The 13,958-nt window shown below is 56.4% G+C and overlaps 1 long non-coding RNA gene across 2 annotated transcripts in view; it reads left to right on the forward strand.

The window, feature by feature from the left end:
- The first annotated feature begins 209 nt into the window (after window positions 1-209).
- LOC103351609 (uncharacterized) overlaps window positions 210-13,958 on the forward strand; it is a 174,997-nt gene continuing 161,248 nt past the window's right edge. Inside the window, exon 1 of one of the 2 annotated variants that reach the window (XR_007911368.3) lies at window positions 210-667. This is a non-coding gene — a long non-coding RNA (uncharacterized LOC103351609). The remainder of the gene's footprint in view (window positions 668-13,958) is intronic. The other variant, XR_007911367.3, reaches the window with a different exon arrangement.

The following is a 13,958-nucleotide window of genomic DNA, read 5'->3' on the forward strand; positions in this document are numbered from 1 at the left end:
CTGATAGACCTGACCTTAGTGGCCACGCGACTGGGACCTCAGCCTCGTTTTCACCCCGGGGGCGCAAGGCGGGAGGCGGCTGCTGCAGGGATCCCCGGAGCGGTTTTGCATTGGTTCGTGGCTGGGCACCCCGAACTACAAGTCCCAGGAAGCCGCTCGGCCTCGCCCGCCCCTCGGCGCTCGGCCCGCCCCGCGCCGCCCCGCTCTATAAGGGCCGAATGGCCCTGCGGCCGGCAGAGCGCGGAGGCGGCGCGGGCGCGCGGGCTGGCCGGGGCTCCGGGGGGACGCGGCCGGACCCCAGCCCCGCCACTCCTCGCCCGTTCTCAGCCGCCCGGGCCCCGCCAGCCCGAGGCGGGGAGAGGATTTGCCTTCGGCTCGCTCTTGGCGCTCAGCATGGAGGACTTCTTGTGGGAGCCGCGTCCGGGCGAGGCGCGCTCGCCTCCTGGGGACCCCCGCCCGGGCACTGCGCGCGGCCGCCGGGGATGCGGGGCGCAGAGGCCGCGGCGGCGGCGGCGCCTCGACCTCGGGTGGAACGTGGAGAACGGGTAGGGGGCTCCGGACCCATAACGTGGATTACTTGGTGCCCAGGAGCCGGGAGGAGGAGACCCGCGTCCTCGCGCCGGTCCGTGCGGCTCCGTGCCTGCAGCCGCCGGGGCGCTCTCTGCAGGTAAGAGTCGTGGCGGTTTGTGGAGGGGGCTGCGCTTTTTGACCGGACTTGTTTTTTAGTTTTGTTCTGTTGTTTGCCTCTCCATGTTGCTTTCCTTAGGCGTCGGGGTTCTGGGTGGCAATTTTTGTGCCTGCAATTGACATCTCCGAGGTCTTTGCAGCCATCCCTCTGCCTCCAGGCGGAGCGGATCCGCTGGGGTCCTGGACGTCCCGGTCCGTCGTCTTTCAGTCTCCCGCGCCCCGGGACCGTGCCTCGGCCGGGGGGAGCGCCCCGCGTCCCGGGCCGCCCGCGCGCTGCCCCTCGGGGGCCCGTTACTCTGGCCTCCGCGAGCGCCAGGCGCCTTTGGCGACCCCGAGTGCGCAGGGGACGCAGCGCTGGGGGGCGGGCGGCGCTGCCGATGGGAGCTAGGGGGCCAGGGGCTTGGGCGAGCGGCTTCGCTGCCAGGGCTGTGTTTGGCCGGCGGTGGGAGGTGGTCCGGGGCGTGCACCCACCGCCCTCCCGTCCTCTCTGCGCGCCGCTGTGGAGGGAGGAGGTTTCCTGGTCGCCGTGGAGAGGGGCTCAGGTCCTGAGGGAAAGGTCCTGTGCCCACAGCTTCCTCCTCTCGCCGTTCCCCCGTGAATGCCCGGTTCGGGCCCGCGTGGTGCCTGTCACTGGGTGGGCTGTGTGGACGAGATGTTTATTGAATGAATGAATGACTGAGCCACTCCGCCCCTGATGGACAAGGCCCCAGGGGCCTTCCCTTCTGCCCAGCGCCAGCACCTAACTCCTGGGAATGCCGGCCCCGCCGCTGCCCCTGCCCCCCAACCCTGTGGCTGCTCCTAGGTTCACTTTGGGAACCTGTCTGCCAGCACCGCCCCCCCCCCCCCCGCACACTCCTAGCCGCTGGGCAGGGGTCTCCCTTAGCCAGCGCTCAGGGTGCTGGACCCTTCCAGGGAGCACCTGCTTAGGAGATTGAGCCTGGCAGCAGGGGGGGTGGGGGCAGAGGGGGAGTGGAGGTGATATTTGTTGTGTTACCCTCCCCCAGCTGCTTCTCACCCCACCCCGGTCCCTGGAACTGCTCAGATTGGTGCAGCCAGGTGCCCTGTGCACCCCCCCTCCCCCCTGCTCAGCCCTCCCCTGGGACAGGAATGGTGAACTATCCTGGTGGCCTGTGTGACCCATGGCACAGCACCCCTCCACCCTGCATGATTTTTTAAAGTAACCCATGTTCTCTTTATTTTATTAAAAAAAAAAAGCTACAAAAAAGTTAAAAAAAAAATCCGGTTCTATAGTAATGCCGACAGTTTGACATACGGTGACCTCCTGAGAGATGTGAAGTCTTGGGTCGCTGAACACGGGGGGCATGTTCTGAGAAATGTGCTATTGGGCTGCGTGCTTCCCAAAACCTGGGCGGTTCGGCCCCCTGGAGCCCTGGGCTGCACGCTCCAGCCACGGGTCTGCAGCACATGCTGTAGACTTTGCTCTCTGCACGGCTCCCCGCACCCCGCTCCCCGCCTCCCCCCGTTTTATTTGAATGCTTCCCTCATGTAATGACTGTGCAATCCTGTGTTCGCGGCAGGCATTGAATCATAATCTGCCGGACAATTCCTCTATTGTTGGACGCTGAGGTATTGCCACACTGGTAGCCTGTGTGCACTGGGGAGCATCCTAGGCACTTGAGGTTTCTGTCCACGGTTTGCAGCGCGGGCTCGGTGAAAATCCCGACATGGCTGTCTTTGCTCTAGGGCAGAGTCACGCTGAAGGAGCGAGGAGTACGTCCGTGGGTTTTGCAGGACGCCACAGCACTTCCCGGTCAGATTAATACCACTCTTGGAGAGGAGACTTGGAAGGCGCAGGGCAGGTGGCCGCATTGAATGCTGTGTTTTGTTTCCTTCTGCTTTCCCCTGCATCAAAGACTTGATCAGCACTGTTAGGAGAGTAGTTTAAAATGAGCCTTCAACTGTGCTGCCAATTGTTTTAGCGGGGGTGGGTATTTGGCTGAGCGGTTAAGGTGCCTGCATGCTGTGTTCAGGTTCTGGGTTCGAGTCCCTGCCTCGCTCCCGGCTCCAGCTTCCTGTTAATGCACACCGTGGGTGGCAGAGGGGGTGGCTCAAGCTCTTGGAGCCTTGCCACCCGGGTTGGAGTCCCAGCCCCTGGCTTTGGCGTGACCCACCTCTGGCTTGTGTAGACATTTGGGGGATTGAACTGGCCAATGGGAGATCCATGTCTGTTGCTCTTACTCTGCTTTTGAAATAAATAAAAATGGAAAAAAACACAAAAATGGGTTTTAGCCATACTCAGGTTAAGATTAAAAAGGCTGTACTTTTAGGAAATTGTTTGATGATTTTGGTAAAAATCTAGGTTCGTAAGGAAGTTATAAAAGTGGTACCTGGGTTTCCCTGTGTCCCTGTGTCCCAGCTTTCCCAGACGTCAGCGGCGGACACGGCCTCGGTGCACCGGCCAGGTGCAGCACATTAGTACTGGTGCTATGCTTCTAACTAACCTGTGGGCCGAATTCTGATCGCTCCACTTGTTCTCATGCTGTCTTTTTCTGGTCCAATATCTAATCTCAGATCTCACGGCGCCACAGTGGGAGCAGCGAGGGGGCAAAGCAGTCTTTTTTTCTGGAGTGGGTTTGAATCCAAGACATCCCTTGCACCTTCTTCCAGATTAACTCACCACCCCCATCCCTAGTCCCTACCAAGAGCAGCAAGAGCCAGAGCGGGCCCCCTGGGGTCTTCGAGCAGCCCTGAGTGTAAGTGGGAGAGCCTTCTCTTTGTCCCCTCCCTCCCTGCTTCCCGAAGCTCCACCGGGAATGCGTTGTAGAGTAGAACTTGGGGGATTAGCCTGTCTGTCCCGACATGTCTTCTGGGGTTAGATGGATGACATCCGGTGTGCGTGAGAGCCGGCAGCTGGGCCGTGCCTGCGTGGGTGACTCACCTGCGGGAGCAGCAGGTGTGTGGGGCGTGCTCAGCGTGCAGACCCAGCACATTCTGCGTTTCCTGGTCACCTGCACAGATCCAGAGCCACAGGAGTTGCTGTTCTTAACCCAGAAGGAAGCCAGGGCATCGGCGGGTCATCTTGGGCTTGGCCGGCAAGCGACGCCCCTCTTCTGTAGGGGATTTTGTTTTTCTCGTGGGATGCAGCAGGACAGCCTGAGTGGGTGTTTGGAGGCAGCCAGTGTGGTTGCTTGCAGGTTCTCTGAATAGAAAGCAGAGTGAAGAGTGTGTGGTTGTTCAGGCCAAGAAAGGGGCCCTTCTCCTGCCTCTCCCGACAGGGCGACCCCAGGAGCCGGTGGCGTGCCCATGGCTTGGCCTGTCTGCTTCCAGTGTTGCTGTCTTCCCCTGTGTGGAGTGTTGGTGATGTTTGGGACAGAGCGAATGTTGAGGTGACTTAAATCTCAATGAACAGGGCCGGCGCCGCGGCTCAATAGGCTAATCCTCCGCCTGCGGCGCCAGCACACCAGGTTCTAGTCCCTGTCGGGGCGCCGGATTCTGTCCCAGTTGCTCCTCTTCCAGGCCAGCTCTCTGCTGTGGCCCAGGAGTGCAGTGGAGGATGGCCCAAGTGCTTGGGCCCTGTACCCGCACCTGGCTCCTGGCTTTAGATCAGCACGGCGCGCTGGCCGCGGCGGCCATTGGGGGGGTGAACCAACGGCAAACCTTTCTCTCTGTCTCTCTCTCTCTCACTGTCCACTCTGCCTGTCAAAAAAAAAAAAAAAAAATCTCAGTGAACAGAAGTCTGTTGTCCGGGTGGAGCTTCCGCTGCTGTCGGGACTGGGGTTTACTTTTCCTCTATGAGGCACCCCACCCCCTCCCTGTCCCCCCTTCGCAGCAGCCCAAAGCACTCCTGCGTTCGCTCTGTGCCCCCTGCGTCGGCACAGGGATCCTCTGTGACCCGCCAGCGCCAGAGTAACAGGAAGCGTCGGGGAGAGGGCTTGGGGGTGTCGTGAGTCAGCCAAGCAGGAACCGCACTTCTGTCTACACCTGCCTGCCCGCCCCTCTCCTCGGGGGCTCCCTGTGGGCCTTGCTGCTGGGAGCCTGGCTGTCGTCCCATCCGTCTCCACAGTTCGCCCTCAGCTCATGGCTTGCGTGAGAACGAATTGCTTGAAGAACCCGGCGCCGATGAGTGTGCTTAGCTGGCTGCCCCACCCGTCCCCCTCCGCCTCTGCTTTGGTATGTCTGGGGCTGCAGAGGCTGCCTGGGGACCTGCATTTCTGACAAGCTCCCCCCGGGCCGTTCTCATGGGACACTTTACGAAATAGACGGTTGACCATCTTCTGGAGCAGCTAAAGCCTGCACTGAGCCTTCTGTTGAAGCTTACCCAAACACAGAGGTTTTTCCTCTTTCCCCTCTTCCAGGAAGCCTTCCAGGCTTACCTGCCCCTGGTCTGGGTGTTGACAGGGACGTCTTGAAATCAGGTGCCGGTTGTCAGGCACGCGGCTGCCTTCAGACCAGTGGTAAATGAACTGGAGCCCTGGAACCTGCAGTCCCTCCCCTCCCTGGGAGCTTGGAAGATGTCCGTTACCTTGCAGCTGCCTGTGCCCTTGTTGGTGTGTCCCTGCTGGCTATTGCTGCTTCAGTGTCCCTGTCGTCCTGGGTGATGTCCCTGCTGTGTTGGAGCTGACGGCATCCTCCACACCAAGTTAGACGTGCACCCAGATAAAGGCCTTGGTGAATTTCGGCCCTTTCAGCTCCGCCACTCGCTAAGGGCACCCCTGGGGCTGCCATGTCTGACCCAGGAGGCTGGGGCTGGACAGTTGTCTCTGCTTGGTAGATCACGTGGCGTGCAAAGGCCCAGAGCGATGGAGACAAGGAGAAGAATGCTGAGGTGGCAAGTCTCTGTCCAAGAGTTCCCTCTGTGACGTGATTCGTCACCTCCCGCCGCCATAGCTTTGTTGCTGCAGGTTTCTGTACAGAAGCCTTGCAGCCACGCCCCTTTCTGTGGTTACGCAGAAGGGGCGGTGTTTGGGAAGAGCCTATGGCACTGTGGCCCCGGGGCCTCTGAACCAATGTCTCTGCTCAGCTCCTGGAGCTCTCCACGTTTGGAAGCTGCTGGTGACTGGGGTCTGCGCCCAGTGGTTTTCAGATCCATTTCCTCTGCCTGAAAAGTGAGCCCCTGACTCATTTTATGTTAGCATTGACTTCCATTTACTTTCAGAGGAGCCAGAGTGCGACAGGTGTGGGGAGACCAGTCCCGCCTGCCTAGTGGTCCCATCCCATGTCTCCTTGAAGATTTTACTGCCTGTTCTTTGGGCCATTGATACATTGTTGCTTCCCCTAATAGGAGACTGACGCCCTACACTACCTGCTGTGCTAAGGAGGCACCTGGTCCCTTTCCCTAGTGCTGCAGCCTCGCCAGTGTTCTGTGCTTAGACTTCCTCCCTTCTGAAATCTGCACACATAGAGCACCTGCTGGATGCTTCCTTGGACCCCAGTGCAGCCCTGTTGATTCGTCAGCGTGTCTGACTTGGAGACGTAGTGTTTTTGCAGGGGAGGGGCCCTGTGTGCGCTGGGCCCAGAAGGGAAGGTTTCAGAGATGCTGGCCTCTGGGGCCGACGTGCCACTCGCCGGGGAGGCCCGTGGGAGCGTGAGCACTGCTGTTTGTGCAGTTGTGTCTGTTTCACTTAGTGATTTTTTAAAAGTTTTAACTCACTTTTTTTTAGTTATAGCCTTTTTTTTTTTTTTTTAATTTGAAAGGCATAGTTACAGAAAGGCAGAGGCAGAAGCAAAGAGAGAGGTCTTCCATCCGCTGGTTCACTCCCCAATTGGCCGCAACAGCTGGAGCTGCGCCGATCTGAAGCCAGGAGCCAGGAGCTTCTTCCAGGTCTCCCACGTGGGTGCAGGAGCCCAAGGACTTGAGCCATCTTCTACTGCTTTCCCAGGCCACAGCAGAGTGCTGGATCGGAAGTGGAGCAGCCGGGACTTGAACCAATGCCTATATGGGATTCCAGCACTACAGGTGGCGGCTTTACCTGCTACGCCACAGCGCCGGCTGTTTAACTCATTTTTATGTTGATAAAGACATATAACAAAATTGACAGGCTTAATCATTAAGAAATTTGATTCATTTATTTTTATTTATTTGAAAGGCAGCGAGAGCGAGAGTGAGAGAGAGAGATCTTCCATCCCCTTGTTGATTCCCCACATGCCCACAGTAGCCAAAGGCAGGAGTCCAGAGCTCAGTCCAGGTCTTCCAGGTGTGGCGGGGACCCCAGTACCTGAACCATCTGCTGCCTTCCTGGGTGTGCATCAGTGGGACTCAGGAGTGGAGGCAGGCACTCTGCTATGGGATGTGGGCACCTCAGGCAGCCTCTTAACTGCTGTGCCCAGAGCTCGTCCCTGTCACCATGTTTTAAGTGGACAGGTCTGTGGCAGTAAGGTCATTCACATTGTTGTGCGACCATCACCACCATTACAGACAAACTGTGACCTCACGGATCAGTAGCTCCCTGCGTTCCCTGTCCCCGAGTCCCGGCCGCACTGTTCTGCCCTCTGTCTCTGCCTGTCTGACTGCCCTGGGTGCCTCGTGGGAGTGGGATCCTGCAGGATTTGCCTTTTTTGACTGCGCAACGATCTCCCGGCTCGTCCATGTTGGGGCAGGGGGGCGTGTCAGGATTCCCAACCTTTCTAAGGCTGTGACTGCCATTGCATGGTTTGCATAGACCACATTTTGCTTAACCCTTGATGGACATTTCACCCATTGATGGACCGGTGGGTTGCTTCCACCTTTTGGTTTTGGTGGATAGTGCCGTGTGTTAGCATCTGTTCAGTGGTTTTGGGGGTGCATACCCAGGCGTGGTATTGCTGAGTCGTAGGGTCATCCCATGCTTCATTGCCTGAAAGAGCCGCCATATTGTCTTCCATAGTGTCTGCAGTCCCACTGACCATGCACAAGGGTTCCAGTTTCTTGCCAACACTTGTTCTTTTCTGCCCTCCTTCCCTCACTCCCCTCCACCCTCCCCTTCTGTAACAGCCGCACCGATGGATGTGAGGTGACCTAGCTTTGCCTATCTCTAGTTCAGTGCCCGGGAACCAAGGGTGGGTGATATCCAGAATCTGCTACTGTTTTTCCTTCTACAATAGAAGGTCTGGCGATGCAGCGTGTCCCTTGGGTCCTGATGATTTGCACTGAAGTTTTCCAAGTGCTTTTGTGCCCGTGGCCCTGGGGAACATCAGGTGTGTGCCCCTTCTTCAGGACTCCTCACTGGGCGTCCGTTGCTGATGGGTGGGGTTTTGGAAGTGCTGGGGTGAGGGGAGGATGGAGGTAGCACGCACCATCTGGGAGAACTCGCTGATGAACCCTCTGTGCCCTGCAGAGTCACCTTTTCCTATATGAAGTTGGTTGAACGTGGGCATTTTTTTATTCTATAGTTGGAGAATCCTGCTTGCACAGCTGCATGGTTTAAGACGTGCCTTTCGGGGGCACTGGTGCAATGTCAGATTCCTGTGATGGCTCCGTGGAGAGCCGGGGTCAGTGCGGGGTTAAGACGACCACCTCTCTTTTAGGGTTTTCTTCCCAAGGCTGAGCCTGAGCCCCAAAGGCTCCGCCTGTCCCCGTTTGCGATTGGATGGACGTTCTGTTCCTAGCACCTGTCCAGCCTCCTGGGGCGGGGGGGATTAGGTGTTTGCAGGAAGTGGCTTCATTGGCCCCAGGGTACAGACCTTTTGCTCCAGCTCTTGCCTGACTCTGCCTTCTAGAAGCCTCTACCTTCCTCGCGTGTGGCAAGAGGAAGATGACCCTTTTTTTCATGGTAATTCTTCTGTTTCTTTTAAAATCACACAGCAAGGAGCAAAAGCGTCGTCCCAGGGGTCGCCCTGTGCTGGGGGCTTTCTTCTCCCTCAGGGTGGGCGGGGGCAAGGGGTGCCACCCCCAATGCCCTCCCTGTAAACCCTGATCTCTCCTCTTTGGGCGTCAGACCAGAAGTGTCTTGGGGCCCCAGGGAAATGCAGGCGTTTGGGTTTGTAGTTAAGTTTCTAAGTGGAAACAGGTGTGTGGCAAGCAGCTGGCTGGGGTGGCCCTGGTTTTCTCGTTCCTCCGTGACTGCTGGGTGGTTCACCTGCTTTCCTCACCTCTTTTTATCCTGGCCCTCCCTGGGATTGGATCTGCGCTTGTCTTCCTGGGTGTGAGACCCAGCCTGGGGACAGTGCCTGTGTGGCTGCATCCACAGTTCAGCTGCCACACTGGCCATTGGACGATGGCGCCCTGGGTCACGACTCAGCGCAGTTCCTTCCACAGGTGCCGTGTAAGGACTCAACAGATGCCACCCGCCAACCAGTGCCTGCTTCCAGGAAGGACAGCGCTGAGCTTGCCAAGTCTCAGTCCCCGGAGACCTCCTAGCCCGGGGCTGTCAGCATTTGAGGTGTAGAGGCATCGTCAATACCTTGAGGTCTCACAGCTTGGAAGGAGGGAGTCATGGGTCAAAGTCAAGGCTTGGCACATGCCCATCCCTGGGATCCTGTCCTGTCCCAGTCATCGTTGGTGTGGCTGTGTACACCTGGCTGGGCCTTGGTGGGCTTCAGTCCTCATCCGTAAAGGAGAAGTATTTGTAGGTTGTTCGTGTTTAGTTACAGGCTCCAGAGAGACCCCTTCCAACCAACTTCAGTGTTTTGGTTGCTCACATAGAAGTAGGGTTTGTGCTTTGTTAAGGTCTGTTCTTTTGTAGCCTCTTTTTTTCTTTCCCTCCTTTTCCATCTATAGTTTCATCCTTAAGTTCACGTCCCTCACAGGGACAGAAATGGCAGCAGCATTAGCGGGTACCCCACTGTGCAGAGCCAGAGTGGGAGAATGCCTTTGCCTTGCATTCCTGAGGACTGGCCTGGGGCCTCACTCACCCCTGGGACCCACACCCGTGGCTGGGAGATGGAGTGCACTGATTGGCTCTCCAGGGTCACCTGCTTCACACGTGGCTGGTGTGTGGCGGCGTCTTCCCTCCCAGAGCCACTGCAGCTCTGCAGATAGAAGTTGGATAGACAAGGAGAGATTGCCCCAAATGTCTGCACTGGAGGGATTGGACTGTGGGAGAATGCACCAGACCAGGTGCTTCTGTGCCGGAGCTCGCTCTGTGTGTGCCTTGGTGTACCTGGGGCCGGGAAGAGCGCTGGGAACATGGCAGAGCAAAGCCTCAGCAGTTCCTTCCTCCTTACAGCCCCTGCATCTGACACCCTTCCTTGCACAGAGCACCGTCTTGCTTCTTCAGGGGGCTGGCAGTTTGGCTCTTGGGTGACTAAATACAGCCTTGCAGTGATGTTCTGTGACTGAGTCCCTATGTAGCTGCACAGGAGAATTGGTTACAGAATAGCAACTTGATGCTTGGCGTGGCTACAGAATAGCAACTTGATGCTGGGCGTGGCGGCTTTTAGCAGAATGCTCTGCCTAACTTTGAGCATAGCTAGACTGCTGGTGTTGCCGGTGTTGCTCCCAGTCGACCTGGGGCTGCACATTTTATCCCTTTCCCCGTTGGGAGCTGGGGGTAATGGATTTGCACAGACTTCTCTCTGGGCTCCTGTGTTTGCCAACACAGAACCCCCGGGAGCCAGACAGGGAGCTGGTCTGGGAGCAGCCACACAAGTGGGTTTATTTAGATGGCTCCATTGTGTTCTCACGTTCATGTGCCAACTTGGAAGCAGACCTTCTGGGTGCTCCGTGTGAGAGAGACGGCTTTGATCTCCAGCTGTGGAGCTCAAGGTGGGGGACCCACATTGCTGGCTTTGTCTGCACACTACACAGGTAGGCCTTGTTTGAGGAGCGGTGACTCACGCTCATGGGTTGTGTGGCTCTTAAAGAAGGCCTCACTGCCCTGGCAGGTGCTACCAGCTGCCCTCATTTGCCATAGTGCGGCAGAAAAAAAATCTCATTGTCAGGGTGATATATGATTTCTAACCTAAAGCTTGGGTTTGAATAGCCTCTCCAGGGAGGGTGGCGAGTGGGAGGAGAGGGGCGATCTTCATGTATCAAAAGGAGCTGTGTCCTGGGAGGAGCGAGGTTGAGGCTCCCGGGACTTGTGACACTTGTCTGCAGTCACCCTGCTGATCAGGGACAGACCCTGAACTCGACCTGCTTCCCAGTTGGCACACGTGCGTGTCCATCTAACTTCTAACTGTGCGCTTGGATTCTGGTTTCTTTTGGAATGTGCTGGAAGTCATAAGTTGAATGTATTTCATCATTTTCTGTGGCTGTGATTTGTCCTTTATCTCCTGTCCCCGAGTAACCCACTGACAGCTTTTATTTCTGTAATTTATGAGAAGGGCAGAGAGAGAGAGAGAGAGAGATCTATCTATCTATCCATCTATCCATCCATCCATCCATCCTTCTATCCATCTATCTATCTGCTGGTTCACTTCCCAAATGACCACAACAGCCAGGGCTGGAGCAGGCCCAAGACAGGAGCGGGGAATTCAGTCTGGGTCTCCCAGGTGTGTGTCAGGTGTATTTGAGCCATCACCTGCTGCCTCCCAGCCCGCACATGAGCAGCAAGCTGGAATCAGGCGTGGAGTGAGGACTGCAGCCCAGGCAGTGTGATAGGGCGTAGGTGCGTCTTCATGTCTAGGAAAAGTGCCCCCCCTACCCCCACCCTGACAGCTTTAAAGCAGTTTTCCATTTGTGTCTTCCGGGAGAGGTAAGATCTGCAACCAGGAGTGGAGCTGGAAATCGGCCCCTGTCTGCCACGGAGGAGAAGCCAGTGTTGAAGTGTTTAATACTCAGACTAATTGCAGGCTCATCTCCTGGGGGTTTCCCTGATGAGGACTCTCATGAATGGCTCCCGGGTTCTGCTCTTGTCTCACTCCTCCTCTGGAGCTGTAGAACCTCGTGTGGCGAGCTCTGAGTAATTGTACCTTCTTTCCCAGCTGGCAAGCGACAGAGTCAAGATCCAGATGCAAGCCTGTTTGTCTCTAAAACTGGGACTCCTGGGGCTGGCTGGGGTACAGCAGGTTAAGCCACTGCCTCTGATGCCAGCATCCCATATGGGCACCACTTCAAGTTCTGGCTGCTCCACTTCCGATCCAGCTTCCTGCTAATGGTCTGGGAAAGCAGCAGAAGATACCCAAGTGCTTGGGTCGCTGTCACCCATGTGGGAAACCCATGTGAAGCTCCTGGCTTTGAGCTGGTCCAACCCAAGCCGTTGCCGCCATTTGGGGAGTGAACTAGCAGATGGGCAATCTCTCTTCTCTCTGCAAGTCTGCTTTTCAAATAAATAAATCTTATAAAAAACCAAAGCAGTATAACTCCCTGTCTCCCAAGCCACCCTGTCTGTTTGCATAGGGCGTGCTGGTGCCCCTAAGGAGCATCAGTGTCAGAGTCCCTTGTTGAAATCCCATGAAGGATGCCAGGGCCAGGAGTCCCCACTGCATCCTACACCTCATCGGCATTTAGAGTGATGGCTGTGGGGTAGGGAGAAGCCCTGAGAGGTCAGGTGCGTGCCCCAGCTGAATGGGAACCCTGACGGGTTCATCGTCAAGGTTTTCAACGACGTGTTGCGTTTAAAGGTTCTGACTCCCCTGGGCAGGACATTGCTGTGTGTACTGTACTCCTTGATCTCCACGCTGAGTTTTCTCAGAGCATCTCTGCTGTTGTGATTCCTCTTCTGATGTTGGGCTTGGAAGCTGGGGCAGCTGCTTGGTGCTGAACCAACATCACCTTCATATGGGATGGGAGCCCTGTGAGAAATCCTGTCCCGCCTGAGCTACGCTCCTGTGTGCTCTGTCCTGTGCACAGGAAACCTTTGATGGTGGCTGGGGCTGTGGCGGGTAAAGGCACTGCCTTTGCATTCGGCATCCCATATGGGTGCTGATTTGAGACCGATCCAGCTCCCAGCTAACATGCCTGGGAAAGCAGCAGTAGAAGGTGGCTCAAGTTCTTGGGCTCCCGCACCCATTTGGAACACCCGAGGAAGCTCCTGACTCCTGGCTTCGGATGGGCCCAGCTCCAGCTGTTGCAGCTGGGGAGTGAACTAGTAGATGGAAGATCTCTCTGCTTGCCCCCCCCCCCCCGCCCCAAACCCTGGTGGATCTGTTTTTTTGAAAAAAAAAAAAAAAAAGATATATTTATTTGAAAGAGTTACAGAGAGAGAGGGAGAGACAGATAGGCACACACAGACACAGATCTTCCATCTACTGGTTTACTCCCCAAATGGCTGCAATGGCTAGGGCTGGGCCAGATTGATGCCAGAAGCTAAGAGTTCCATCTGGGTCTCCCATGTTGGATGGCAGGGGTCCAAGTACTTGGGCCATCTTCTACTGCTTTCCCAGTCACATTAGCAGAGATCTGGATCAGAAGTGGAGCAGTGGGGTCTTGAACTGGTGGCCATATGCGATGCTGGATGATGGTTGCAGGTGGAGGCTTGACTTACTAAGCCATAGTGCTGACCCCAAGAAATCTTGAATTAATGTGATTGGGATGGTGGAGAATGGAGCCCCGCTGTGTTGCCCTCAGGTTGGGGGAATGGGAGTTGGCAGATGCCTTGTTCCCTGGGCTGTGTTGACTGAACTTGGCATTCCTTTCTCTAGCTACTCCCCCTCCCTTCTTGACTTAACCCCATGCAGTTGTAAGAGACTGGGTGGCTCTGTCTGCTTGGGATGTGGTCATTATCTCTGCTGTGATGTTGCTGGGTTTAATTGGGAGAAGAATTTCCATTTTCTTGCTGAGAGGTTCAGTTGCTTTTTGGCTTTTTTTCCCCAGAGTTTGTGGTTTCCATTGGCTTATGTGATTTCTGCAAAGGGGGCTGGAAATTCCACTGTGCAAGGCAAAGATGAGGAGGAACCAGCCAGAAGCCACTGGTGGCTTGAGCAGGGTGACATCTGGGGTCCAGAGTGGGCTTGTCTCAGCCTGTGTCCCCTGTGGCTGACAGCTGCTCCTCTCCCCCTGGACGTCATCTTTAGTCTCCGCTGTGCCTCCTTTCCCACTGCATGGTAGCGACGCTCGAGTTGTTGGTGACATCGAATTCAGTATTCCCATCCAGTGGTTGGGTAAACTTGAATAAACTCACAAGTGTTGGGTGCTAACTCTCTGTTGCTGTAAGGTTTTATCTCTCCTGTCTCTCTCTTCCCTGAAGTTCCACGGTGCTGACAACCCAGCTGACTGTCCCCACCATGACTGCTTCACAGGTGTGTGTCTTTCTGCTTCCCCCTTGACCCTGGGTGTGCCTCTTCTGACATCACAACCCAGATACTCACCAGGACGTGACAGGTCACCGACGGTGCCACTGGCTGGTGTGAGGCTCTGGTTCCTGTGGGAGCTGGCCCGTGGGCTCCGAACAGCTTATGCCAACACCACCTGTCGTAAAAGCAGCCGCACACCTCGCTTTGCGAAGGGACTA

This window comes from Oryctolagus cuniculus, chromosome 17 (genome assembly GCF_051225735.1).
Source record: "Oryctolagus cuniculus isolate XC-2025 breed Fujian yellow rabbit chromosome 17, ASM5122573v1, whole genome shotgun sequence".
In the NCBI taxonomy this organism is placed as follows: Eukaryota; Metazoa; Chordata; class Mammalia; order Lagomorpha; family Leporidae; genus Oryctolagus; species Oryctolagus cuniculus.